The sequence below is a fragment of the Protopterus annectens genome, chromosome 2.part1, assembly GCF_019279795.1.
Source record: "Protopterus annectens isolate FY-2018-M chromosome 2.part1, PAN1.0, whole genome shotgun sequence".
In the NCBI taxonomy this organism is placed as follows: domain Eukaryota; kingdom Metazoa; phylum Chordata; order Ceratodontiformes; family Protopteridae; genus Protopterus; species Protopterus annectens.
In genome coordinates, this window is record NC_056729.1 from 756,389,833 (window position 1) to 756,404,481 (window position 14,649).

The following is a 14,649-nucleotide window of genomic DNA, read 5'->3' on the forward strand; positions in this document are numbered from 1 at the left end:
CTGCTTGCTAAATAGCAGCCATTTAGTGTTCTGATTCTTATCATGATATTACAGATACAAAATAATTTTTAAAAGTTGCAGTAAGGCTATTACATGCAGCAGGGGTTTACATGTTCTATAGACAATTCTAATATATGTTTCCTTGTAACTATGTCATATTCCTCCACTATGTCCTCCCTATTCATTTGGCAAAGCTGTTTGAGGACTGTAATCTAGTGGCTGAATGTCAGCACATGGGGAAAATAAGCAGAAATGATTGGAAAATATCCCAATGCATCACCTTAATTGTGTATTCTAACCCTAACACTAATCCTACTAATGCCCCGAATCCCAGCCAAGCCCTGTGCTAAACACTTTCCCTAACATTACAATTAAACCACACACAAACACACACACACACACACACACACACACACACACACACACACACACACACACACACACACACACTAACACACAAACGCAGGCCCACTGATGAAACTACACTAGCAGTGAAGTAAGTGCAGGTTGCAGCACTAATTGTATTGATGCAGACAGCCATAGTTGCCTCACCTAGCACTTAGTGATGATCCCCAATTTGGCACCCTTCAACTCTAAGTTGAGAATTGTGGGAAAAAATAAAGTACCCATCTCTCCGAACTGACACTCCTCACTTCTAAGGATGAATGTCATTTTCTCTATGCTTCTCATACAAAAAGATCTTCTTTTAAAAACTACAGCAAACTGTTTGTTACAATTCAGACCACATGATGAGAACTGTACCTGCAGTCCTGACCAGAGAAATAGTTTCATGTCCATACTAGCATTCAGAAATGCTGGCATGAAAATTAATTCTGGTAATATAATAATTACATTGTGTGAAAAAGGAGATATTGCCAGCCCAGGTATCTGGAATTTTGTAAATAATTATATGTCATTTGTGAATATCAACATGATTTATATAAGATGCTTGTGTTACAAATCTATTAGAACTGTATGTCATGTGTATATCAAAGTGCTGGTACAGAAGTGTGCATTGAAAAGGTTTTTGCAAAGTGCTGTTTGAATTGTAACCATAGTGTGCCCTACTGGAATAGAACAGAAATGTGCATGCACTATTGTAACTGTTTAAACGTATATATTTTAATAGTGGACATTGGAATACAGGAGGTTAACTTCAGAAAAATAGCCAAAATTAAATTATTTTATGGCAGCTAGAGACAGAATGTCTGTACTAGGGAGTTTTCTGTATTGTCTTTAAGGTGAAATAATTACTAGCTTTGAAATGTGAAGGAATGCAATTGTTTTATTACTTCCAGCATCTGCCAAAGATCTGAGGTCTATGTATTTTCACAGGCAGATGCTAAATACTGCTAGCTTCCACCAGCGGGGGGTTCACCTGGGATAGATTCAGATGACAAGAAACAATATAATTCTGCAAGCTATCGCAGCAGTAATATTTGAGATATTCATTTAAAAAGTCTATTAATAGAACCAGGGCATTCTGTATTCTGTCTTGGACCTGGCAACAATAAGAACCATTTACCACACCTGCCTTGCTCTTAAGTAAGTTAACTAGGGTATAGTAATTCTCTTAGCTTCAGTCAGGAATATTGTGAAGCATAGTTTAGATGTCTTTCCTTATTTATTTGAGACTGCCCTGCAATGGTATTTTAAATATTTTGTGTGGTTTTAAACTCTGATGCACTGTGAATATATAGTGAGTATTTTGTTATTTTATTTTTTATTATTAAATATATTTAAACCTTTCACTGAGGCTGATCTTTGTAGAGATATTTAAGTTTTGAGAGTATTTGCATATTTATTTGGTGATACTGTATGGGCCATTTGCAATAGCCTTGCTCTTGGTCAAATTACCATTTGTATTAATATTAATATTACACAGTAAGGTTGGATACCCTTTGTTAAGGGCCTTAATATAGCTAATAAGGAGTTGGCTAGTGGGAGTAATGACTACCTTATAGTCTCGGCAAATGGGGGCATAGCTAGTAAACCTGTGCCAGCCAGCCTTTCCCAGGTGTGTGTGTGTGTGTTTATAAATCAGACCTCAAAGATTGTGTGTGTCAGCTGCTTGGGCAGGGACACAAAGCACTGGTTGGACAGAGAGAGTGGTGGAGGTCTTGGATTGGCCAATCAGATGAAATCTCAATCCTATAGCTGTGGTAGTGGGGAGTCTTGTTGAGAACCTGGAGAAAGAGGGAGAAATGATCCCAGACTGACTGTGGTCTCTGTGTGCTCTTAAGGGAAATTGTACTTGATGCAGAAAGCTGCATCTGGGAATAATGCGTATGCACCTTGTTATCCTTCCAGTGTACATTCCCCACTGGTGCTAGTGGTGAGATTGAGGCTCCTTGATTGCTGGTCCAGTACTGGGGCATCAAACCTTTCAACCCAGAGCTAATGACCCCTACACCCCACCCTAGGCAGGCTTTCACAGACTACTACTGATACAAGTTGTGCATTGAATGTGGGAGGTGATACATTCCCTAATACCTCACAAAGACTTTTGCAAAGTGAGCTGCTGGAAAACTGATATCAAGCTCAGACACGTTTGTTAAACTGCCAAGTGATTTGTCATCAACATCCATTCTTGTATCCTGTTTCAGTTGTATGCCAACTTTTTTGGTATCAGAGTTGAAGTCTATTCACTTTTGTTTAGGATTAATTTCCTCACCTGCTCTCTATCTTATTTTTTTCATGTGTATTTCCATCTTAGTTTTATGGAACCAAATCATCCTTTCACCTCTTTGGTTTCCTACAGAATCTAGTTTACCACTCTCTAGTCTTTGTCAGTATGGCTTCTATTCTGTCCTTTTCACTATGCTGTAGCCTTCTTGTACATCTTCAGTTACCTTCCCATATCATTCAATATTGTTATTAAAAGTGAACATGTTGCTTAGCTGTGGTCTTGCTTGCCAGTGATCTACCTCCTTATCTCTGGGGTATGTACAGCACAAATGGTGATGAACATACTGTCAGTCTTGGTAGATTCGTTTACACTATTTCTTAGAACTCATATCATGTGCAATTAGTACTACAAAGTCTGTTTTTGCTCTAAATCTCTTTAAACAAATACAACTTTACCAAAGTTCCAAATCATGTTTAGGATCTTCCATTTTTCACAGCTGAACCTTAAGTTCCTGTTTAAGCTAGCTCCTTCATCACTTATTATGGCTGTTATTTTCATGTATAAGATGATATTCCTGCTCAGTATATACAGTGTTATATCAGACAAAAATACACAGAATAACATTGACCAAGAAATTATGTCTGTGATACCACTACTCATTGTCCTTCCAGGTGACAGTATCTAATGTTATTTGGTATGATCTTATGGCCATATTTGCATGCTGAATGACAACATGGGGATGACTGTCCTCTAAAAATTAAACATTCTCCTTGCTTCTGACTTCATATGTGCAGGTCTACTAATTTCTGGGATGGTTTTTGTTATTCTTTCAAGGAGTGGTACAAACATGGAACACTTCTCTTTTTGGTTATCAGCCCCTATAGAATAGCTTGGCTGAACAGCTGGCAAAAAGATCTGTCAGCACTCAGTCTAGATTTTTAGAAATCAATAAGACAGCAATTGAGCACAAAGGAACTGTTGGGTTTTACAACTAGAATGAGTATCCAATGACACAGTCTAGCAGTAATGTACCATACATGGCACAACTAGCATCCTCCTCTGTGGAATTCACTGGTATGGATGGGGGTAAGCATGACCTGAGCCTACCTGAGCTGCATGATACAGACAATGTTTTAAATAAAAGACTTGGAAATGTGAGCTTATGGATGCCTTTTTAATGTTATGCAAAACAGCTAAATCCCAGAATTATGAAGAAAGCAATGTATTTGGTCAGTACTTTTTTTATAAAGCGAATATAAATTTAATATATATTTTTAACACGCATGCAAACTTTGTGTATAGTAATTGTTAATAAGAGAAAAATACGGTAGGGGTGTATTGTTTTTAACCATATGTCATGTGATTGTTTTTCTTTGATGATTACGTGTCATGTGATTGGTAGGAAGGGTATTTAATTTAGTTTGGTTGTAATAATGTCTTTGACTGAAGAAGTTCTTTCAATGGAATGAACAAAAGTGCTAATGTTATTCAATTTTATTCTTGGATTTTCGGTACATGTCTTTTTGTTTGGTGAAGTTTAGTTGTCTCAGATTGTTCATTAGTTTGTTAAGTAGAGTTTCTTTTGAATGGCATGGCAACTGAAGAGAATCCAAGTACACCACCTTTATTTTCCCAAAACAATGTGAGTATTGAAGGCATTGAGGCCATTGGGACTTTAACTATGTTTGTTGGCTTATTAACTCAGTGGGTGGAAGATTTGGCCCACAGAATATCTGGCAAGAATTCCTGCAATATGCAAAGGACTGAATCTACCATCCCTTCCCTTCCATCTGGAAGCCACAATTTTGTAAACCCTCCTGGTAACCCTATCATAACTTGTGGTCCAGATTCTGGTGTAAGCCGTTTAACACAGTTCTGATATTTCATTGGGGCTTATTGGACTTCCAGTGTTAAAGGATTGGTTGGAAAAACCACTAGACCTCCATGGAATAAGTGGAGGAATGAATCTGGGACTACTAGCCAGTAAAGCTAATATTGTGAAGAACTTGAAAATATTGGATTACAAATTACTTAAGTACAAGAAGTTACAACTAGAAATTGCCTATTTCAAGGAGTGTCTGTTCAAACAAAAAGTCCCGCAAGGACTTAGGTCTTGGCGTTACCCGACAAGCTTGGAATCAAATTTTCCTTTTTATTATGACCTAATATGTTTGTTCAATAAGCAAGGGTTGGAGTTAATAGAAACTTTCATTAAGAATTATCAGCTAATAGCCGAGGTTCTGGCAAAAGACATTGATGAACTGGATAATTCTTTGAAAAGGTGACTAAAGCAATGGATGAGGGGAAAATGGTGCATACTGCCTACCTACTGCCTACCTAGATCTGGCTAAACTATTTGATACAGTACCCACTTGGGCATGATCAACAAACCTAAAGAACTTGGTATAAATCCCTTTATAACACATTGGATAGCTAGTTGGCTTTCTGATATGACCAAGGAGGTTAGAATTCATGAGGCCACCTCCACAAAGAAATTTGTTACCAGTGGAGTTGCCCCGGGTTCTGTGCTTGGCACACTCCTCTTTGGAATCTACATCTTGGATGTCAAAGCCAATGTGAAAGGTCTTTGGCTAACCAAGATCATAGATGATTGCAAACTGGGTGCAGTCACTGAATCCCCCCAAGACAAGAACACCATTCAGGAAAGTCTAACACACAGCTTGGTGACAAAGCCATGGCTTAAAACTCAGTACCAAGAAATGCATTATCGTAACTTTTGGAAAGTCTGCCACCCCAAGTAACTATATCATCAATAAACACCCCAAAAAGTTGATTTACTAGTCAGGGACGTGGAATCCCATATAGATAATAACCTAGTCTTCAACTAAAATATGTCAAAACAGTAAGAAAATCCTTCTATGCTGCTCAGCTTATAAGTACGTGCATGGCATAGAGATACAGAGAGGTCATCATACCACTGTGCTTGGTCCTCACCAGACCCATCATAGAGTATTATGCCTCCTCCTGCATGTACCTGACCAGACACATGCAGCAACTGGAACTTCCACAAAGGTACCTTACAAAAGGAACGCAGGGAGTAAACAAATGATTATAATGCAAACTAGGAGGCATAGTCAAGTCCCCAAATGATGTGGACATCCTATAGAAGGGCCTCACTGAGACAGATGCCTGGTGTCAGAGCCATGGCCTCAAGTTCAATGCCAAAAAGTTCAGTGTCATCCCCTTTGGTAAAAACTCTGTACCTATGAACTACCACATAGGCAGCAATCTACTTAACACTGAATGCGTGATAAGAGACCTTGGGACCCAGGTGGACAGTAGTCTCTCCTTTGATAGTCACATCGCCACAGTAATCAGGAAGTCCTTCTATGTGGCACACCTCATCATAAAAGGGTTCTCATCCAGGAAAAAAGAGGTAATTGTTCCCCTCTACTTGTCACTCATTAGACCCATTATAGAGTACAATGCCCCTTTTAGAATGTACCTCACAAGACATCTGTAGCAGCTGAAAAGGCCACAGAAATACCTCACAAAGAGGATTAATGGCCTCAAACAAATGCCCTACACTGACCGCCTCAAAAAACTCCAGCTTTACTCCGTAACATATTGCCTACTCTGAGGTGATCTCTGCCTAACATATAAAGCTATGTCAAACCCAGAACTGTTGGACATGCTACACCTAAAGAAACCCCAATCCCTCTGAGCTACACACTCTAGGGACCTAAACCTTGTCACCACAATAAACAGAACATGCTGGAGGGATAGATTCCTGTTCCAGAGACTTCCTATACTCTGGAACAAGCTACTCATCTATGTCAAGCAAAGTTCTTCATTAGCACTCTTCAAGAAAAATCTTGATGAGTGGATGGGAAATAGGAAATACACCCTGGGGATCACTTCTGTGTCTCTGCTGGACAGTGGCACAGGAAAATAACTTTCTTGGGTGGCGTAAGCTATGGAACCTTGCTGGCTAGGCTTACGTAGGCCCTTGGGCCAATAGCCTAGTACCTACCTATGAACCTATGAACCTATAAGGTATCCCTGTATCCTGTTTTGATGGACTTTTTGCATATCCTCAAAACAGCATCAGGACTACTAGATTAAAAGGCTTAAATTTTGCTTGTGATATAAAAAGGACATGTTGGAGAGACATATAATGCATGTTTCTCAAAGAATTCTCATTCTCTGGAACTTGCTACCCATCCATCTGAAGCTGAATTCCTCCCTATCCATATTTAAGCACAATTTGGACCAATGGAAGGGTAATCAGAAATTCACTGCTGGTCTTGCCCCCATGTCTCTGCTGTAGAGAGGCAGTCAGTAAATCACCTCCTATATAACTCAAATGTGTGGTTCACATTTTGGTTGCACAGCTAGGCTTATAAGGGCCCTAAGGGTTGTTAGCCTAGTACATGTCTATGAACCTATAAATATGATAAAATAAATCAGAATAAAACCATGCCAAACTCTTGATATAAACATTTTTCAGATGGGTGAGCTCATACAATTTTCTGAATTCTATTTATTTTTGAAACATAGTTATAATATCATTGGTGGTTAATAACGTTTGACACGCCCGACATGAAGAAATATAGTTTGTGTACAATGTGGAGAAATGCCATATCATTGCTGATGGATGCATTTGGCATAAGGAAAACAAATAATCTGGTCAGGTATTGATGGGTATTGACAACAGAGCTGCTTTCCTAACTCTGACACATTGTTGGGTGAAGAGGAACTTTAGAGGACTGAAATTGTAACATTGTCATGTAAGCTGTCTGACCTTCTGAAATAAGTAGCATTGTTGGAAGTAATTAAGCAGGGCATAAAGAAGGTGTGATGAATGGGATTTTTTGGCTATGTAATTTTTGCTGGAAAAATTATTTCCGGGAATGGTGGCTGTATAATTTCTGTTGGGGAAAAAACTAACTTCTGGGGATGGTTTAGCAGACAAAACGATATGTAGGGTAAGTGAGGATGCAGTTGAAGGATGTGGGGCAGATATTTGTTCATGGAGGATTGGCAATAGTGTTAATGCTGAATCCAAATGGGGTGTTTCCTTAGTCTTTAGGCTAAGTGCTGGAAGAAACGCTCCGCATAAGATACGGTAACATAGTATAGATGAAAGTTAGGTCAGGGCTATTGACTAAGTTTGGATTCTAGAGGACAGTGGCATGACTGGATAGATGTTACTGGTGACAACATCAAAGGTGGAAGAGATGTGGTCATATTTTGTGAAAGCAAGGAGGGACTATACAGTGGGCTTAAAGCAAATACATATCATAAAGAACAGCAGATAGGAACCATTGTTGAATGTGCCACTTATATACTGTACCTATATACTGCTGTTAGAGAAGTGTATAACAAAAGCACTACTGTAGAAAGCAGACATTTTGCAAGACATACAAACCATATAATAAGTGTCTGTGAACCCCCACTTATGTTGTTAATAGAGGGTAATGGGCACAATATATGCAGCTTTATTTATTCAATGACAAGTTAACATTTCCTAGCACATTAAATAAAGCTTTTTGTTTTGAAACAGACTTAAAAAATTCTTACTCTGTTCTGTGTGACAACTATGAGTAAATCCATTTCAGCATCCCACTGTGATAAGTTTTTGTTCCATTTAACTTAACAAAATGGAATATTAAATATTTTCAAATTAGATGTGGCACCTGTCTCCCACCAGTGCCATACTCCGGCTTCATTTATGTTTGGAGACAATAATCTTGCATTTCAAGCAACTGTATAACTCACTGATACTTTAATGAATAGCAATATGTCTTTAAGTGTGTTTCCCTCAAAAAAAAATCACGTTTGTGGTATTTATATAAATATCACATTGCAAGAAGTGATAGGCTACTATCAGAAACGTTTTCCACATTAAAAGTAGTTCACTTAAGTAAATTCAGTCAGTTTTTTATAGTATTTAAAAGTTACATGCATTGAAATACTTATATTCTATCATTAAATCACAATTGTTTTCTTATACACTTTAATGTGTTTGCGAGCATGTGTGCGTGCTTGTGTGTGTGTGTGTGTGTGTGTGTGTGTGTGTGTGTGTGTGTGTGTGTGTGTGTGTGTGTGTGTGTGTGTGTGTGTGTTTTGGGGGAGGTGGTACTGACAGTGGTAGAAATACTAATACTGCTGTTTCTGTTACTCATTTATAGGCAATAATATACCAAAAGATGGACATTAACTGCTGTTAAGGGTTCATCAGATTAGCTTGTACTTTTGATGCTGGACATGTAAAAAGGCTAGGGGTTCTATTCATGCACCAAATGATTATTTTTTTCATTAAAGCACTGATTCCGCAGGGCAACAGTAATAGGTACTGCACTCCTGAGTTACCATTATTCGGATATGAAATTAAATTAAATGATTAATCTACCTGACTTGGGAGAGGGCTTAGTTGAACAAAAAAAAACATAAGTCAGTAGTTGAAAAGTGCTAATAAATGTTCATGGTTTCCTGGCTACATTTTCCTCTGTCTGCACAGATATCACCTTAAGACATACCTGAATATTTTGATAAATTAAGTATGGGAGCTAAAAAGTAGAATACAGACCTCAAGACTGGCTATATAACAAAATGAGATTAAGTTCTGCATTTTTTTATTTTATATACAGAAAAAAATATTAAAATGCAATAGGAGAGCTTGATGATTTTGAAAGCAATTAGTTAACTGTGAAGAAAAGAAGGGTTATGCCGCTGCTTGTAAATTTAACAAAACAATTATGCAATATCTAAAAAAGAGACATAATAAACAGACAAAAAATACTAATAAAATGCAGAAAATCTTTCCATTCCTGAGGCAATGGAATAATTACTTTCTTAAATCAAAAGATAAAAATTAACTGAAAAGGGAGTTTATGTGAACTCTCATCTCACCCAAGATCTGTCCAGAACTAGTTTGATTTCTACTGCATTGATTTCCTAAGGGTGTTTGACAGGCTTAAACAAAAGGTCATTTACTTCAGTCAGCTCCTTGCCAATGTATAATTTCTTCTTTGCTGACGTAGAGCAAGCCTCTAGCACAAGCAGATTTGAACATTTATGGTGTTTTTAAGATGAAACATTTCTGCAAGTTATAATCACTCATGTAGAAACAGCACAGTAACTACTGTTAGAGTTAAATAGCAGCAAAGCTTTTCATTGGTGGATAAGGTAAAATGCTCTTAAACAGACATGTACCAAAAGCTATAGGAAAAAATATAGCTCTTGTCATGTATATATTAACTGTGGTCAAATTCAGCCAATATGGGTGGGGGTGGGGGTGATAGATAACATTTGCAAGGTTTGTGATATGCATACTCATGATTTTTAGTGCATACTGAGATCATTTCCCTATTTGGGTGTTTAAGTGTTACCAACCAGCCACTATGACCTTCACATAAATATCAGTTGCTGCGAAACTAGTAGTCAAGGTAAAATAATCAACTCACATATGCAGAGTTAGCAATATCTATCATGAAAAGAATGTCATTTTTTTCTTGTTCCTATCATTAAAGGAGTTTTCAATAGTGAAAATATATATTGTCAAGCAGACATTGTCTAAGGGGAGCTATATTCATGGAGACACAGCCATATTTCAGAACTTGATAAACAATTCCAAAAGTGCCACATATTCCCAAGAGAAAGAGGTCTGTTTTCTGAACTCATGTCCCGTTGAGCTCTCTAGTAATTATGCCTTACAAACTTAATAATCTACCAGCATGGCTGTAATACCCTAGCTTTTCTCTGCCATAGTACGTGCTGGAGAATGAAATAAAAAACATTCATGAAAAAGTGGATAAATACTCCATGACCCTTAAGGAGGTCAGCATTGCAGGTTATACAACTAATAATCCCTACCCCTACCATGTACTACTCACTGCATTTACAGTGGTGAGTTGGCTTTGATCATTTCTATGTATGAAACCATTGTCTGCAAGCTCAGATTTTATATATGTATCAGATGTCCTCCTTTCTACTTGCAATTAATAACACCCCACTACATTTCCTACCTCTGCTTTATTTCTTGATTCAACAATGCTGGGGTCTCCATTGACTCTCACCATTTCTCTGTCATGTCTCCCTCCCCCATCTTTGGGTATGACATTGTGCCTTTTTCACCTGCTAATCTTCAGCGTATCCCTGATTGCCTGCAGTCATCTAATATCGAGGTTACAGTTGTAGGCATAGAAATAATAATTTCAGTAAGAAATGTCTTGCATAAGCTGCAGTGGTCTATAATACAAATTCTGCATGAGTCTTCATTTAAGGTACTAGCTGATCAACATAATGCATGCTACGTTAAAGAACTGTATGTGCTCTAGGGTGAGATGCTGTCCCAATCAAGACATCCTGTATGGTGGCGATTCTGGAAGAATCTTGCATGCTTTCCTATGACATGTATCTTAATATGCAGGCATTCAAGCATTCATGAAAACGATCTGTCCCTACATCTGATTCTTAAATTCTAAACTTGCTGCTTTGAATCTTGAGAACAAATATGACTTAGCACAGCATTCCTGAAAAGTCAGGTATGTCCTGTTCAGCTTTCCATTTTCCTGGCAACATTGATAGTCCCCACATTGTTAATAGGTGATGGAATATTAGTTGCAACCAGAATGCAGTCTTATTGGTTAAGGAGTGCTTTTGAATTGTAGGGACTAGTGCCTGTAAATGAAAGACTTACATATGTTGATTAGTAACCATAGTGACCTCCTATTTTCTTGCTGTCTGTTTCTCTTAAATGCACATATTTATATGTTGTGCTTTTAATTAGTTACTTCTTCACTTTTTTGTAGTGTAGTTGTATATCCTCAATACAATCACTATATACATGGTGCTCCCAATATTACTGTGTGATGTACTGCAAAGGTAGATGTGTGTTTTGAGGATATGACTGAAATGAGATAGTATAATAGCAGTATTGATGATCCTCAGTACAGTAAGACAGAAGCGTGACTGTGCTTAAACAAAATACACACACACATACTGTACACACACACACACACACACACACACACACACACACACACACACACATGCACACATATATATATATATATATATATATATATCACCTCTCTCTATATATAAGTGTGACTGTGCCTGAAAAAAGATGCATACACACACACATATATCTATATCTATATCTATATATATATATATATATATATATATATATATATATATATATATATATATATATATATATATATATATATATATATATATATATATATATATATATATATATATATATATATATATATATATATATATATATATATATATATATATATATATATATATATATATATATATATATATATATATATATATATATATATATATATATATATATATATATATATATATATATATATATATATATATATATAGATATATATATATATATATATATATATATATATATATATATATACATATACATCATATATATATATATATATATATATATATAGATAGTTATATAGATATATAGACACATGTCATATCATAAAACAGAGCAAGCAATAGAACAATTAAAGCAAAAAGCTTTAATCAGTAAGCTCTTAAGTCCTTATTCATCAGAACTTCATCAGACTTACATATACACATATGGATAGATAGATAGATAGATAGATAGATAGATAGATAGATAGATAGATAGATAGATAGATAGATAAACAGATATATGGATAGATAGATAGATAGATAGATAGATAGATAGATAGATAGATAGATAGATAGATAGATAGACAGATATAAGAGTGCTTAAAGTATGTGAAACTCCTGATGCACCAACATTCACAAAAACAAAGCAAAATATACTAAATGAAATCTGGTGCCTGGACCCAAAACAACTGTTCTCAAAGTATCCAATAAAAGCTGCCAAACTTTTAAAATTCGAACACTTTAATGGTGTAAAAACAGTAAAACATGAACACTTTCATTTAAAATGGTGTTAAACTTCATCCGACATAGTGCTGAAGACATTTCCTCTTTAAGTACTTCCTACTTGCATTTGATTGGTTATACTCCTGCTTACTTCAACACCACAAGGTCCTGTTTTAAAGTTACAGTGTCATTATTTAGGTTTAGTAATGTTATTACTGTTTTTCAAAGACATAGTATTTTATACAGAACCGTGTTAAAGAAAATAAGCCTAATTTATTTGCTTTAAACTATTTTCTTCCTTTCCAATGCCTTTAACTTAAGAACTGGGATAATTGAGCTACGATCACTGATACCTGGCCAGCTATCAGCTTGCAAACGCACTTGCCATTTCAACTCTTTAACTGTAAATAAACACCCCATGCATTCTTGTCATCAATACAAACTTGATCAATGACCATGAACTTGAACTGATGTCCTGCTTGGTCAATGACATGTTTAGCCAAAGCATTGTTTAAATTGTTCTTTCTAATGACATATTCATGCTCATAAATTCTCTGGCAAAACCACCTTTCCGTTTTGCCAATATAGAATACTGAGCATGCATCAATAATAGTAATATATACCATTGCTTTTGATTTACAATTGTATTTCCCTTTCATTTGATATGTTTTGTTTCATACAATAAACCTGTCTGTTATCTTTATTTTGTGGCACCAAGTGCATGATCCATATTTAGTCATACCATGCATGCCATTAAAATTTTCTTGCCCTGTATACTTTAATAAGTCCTTGAAGGTCATTCCCTTCCAGTGCACTACAGTGGGTTTTTCGCCTACATGGTTCCTAGCACAAGGGTATTCTGACAAGATGGACCAGTTTTTCTCAAATATCCATTTCAGACTTCTACAATCTTCACTATAAGTTATAATCAGAGCTTTAGAAAGATCCTGGCTATTAGCTAGGTGCAACTCCTGTGCTGGTTGACCCTCAAAAACAGGGAAATTATCCCCTAAGGACTTATTCACATTCATGTTGGTATCCTGGCTACTAATTCTACCCATCTTACTCCTAGTATTAAGGATGGGTCTAAAGTAGCCCCTTTATCTTTTCCTCATTTCCTCCTGCACTAGCTCGTCAATCATATTGCTTAGATCCACTCTCTTCAAAAACATTGAGCGTAAGGTGCCACATTCCTCTATAAAATCATCTGGCCTAGTCATCATACGAGCAGCTCTCACCAACTGTCCTTTAACAGATCTCTTTTGATGTTCTGGGTGTGAGCTGCTGTAATGTAGGAAACAGTTGGAATATGTTTCCTTTCTATGTATTGTGGCTATATATCTCTCATTAACCTCATCTTTGACCAAGTGGACATCCAAATAGTCCATATAGTTTGAGTTGATGTTTCAGGTAAAGCACAAAAAGCTAGCCGTGCTGTTAATATATCTAGAAAATTCTTCCACTTCCAGTAACATCTCATTTACCCATTCTAGTCCTATTAGTTGGGGAATAACTGTGTAGAAATCGCACACATCAATGTTTACCATTATGCCTTTCTGGTCATATTCAATTACATTCGTGAACTCTAAAAAGTACCATGAGTTTCTACAAATCTGACTCTCATTTTTCACACTTTTTTAAGTTCATAGTCTAAGTATTTGGCACATGTTGATGTTATGGAGTCCCTTCCATCCACAAGTGGCCGCATGGGAGGATTGCCAATACTTTTGTGGCTCTTAAGGATTCCAAAAAAAACAGAACTCTTGGTATCATGATGTTTTAATAATTATATAAATTAAGATCTATCCTTTTCTGCAAAAAAATGTCATTCAACTGGGAGGTAATTCTCCTGTATGCCCCACTGAATTCATTTAGTGATACCTCTGCATAAATATCAATATTTAAGATCTCATTCATTTGGCTACTTTACATCTGTACACTCATAACAACAGCCTCTCCTCCTTTGTCTGGTTTCATAATTCTAACTTTCTCTGCCTCTAATAGTTTTAGGGAGTCTTGTTATTGTCTGCTTAAGTTCCCATCATTACCTCTCACTTTTCTTCTATGGCTATACAGATTTTTCAAATCCATTCGGCAAATTTTTTCATAAGTAACTAACAGGGGATGGAGGGGTGGGTTGTAAG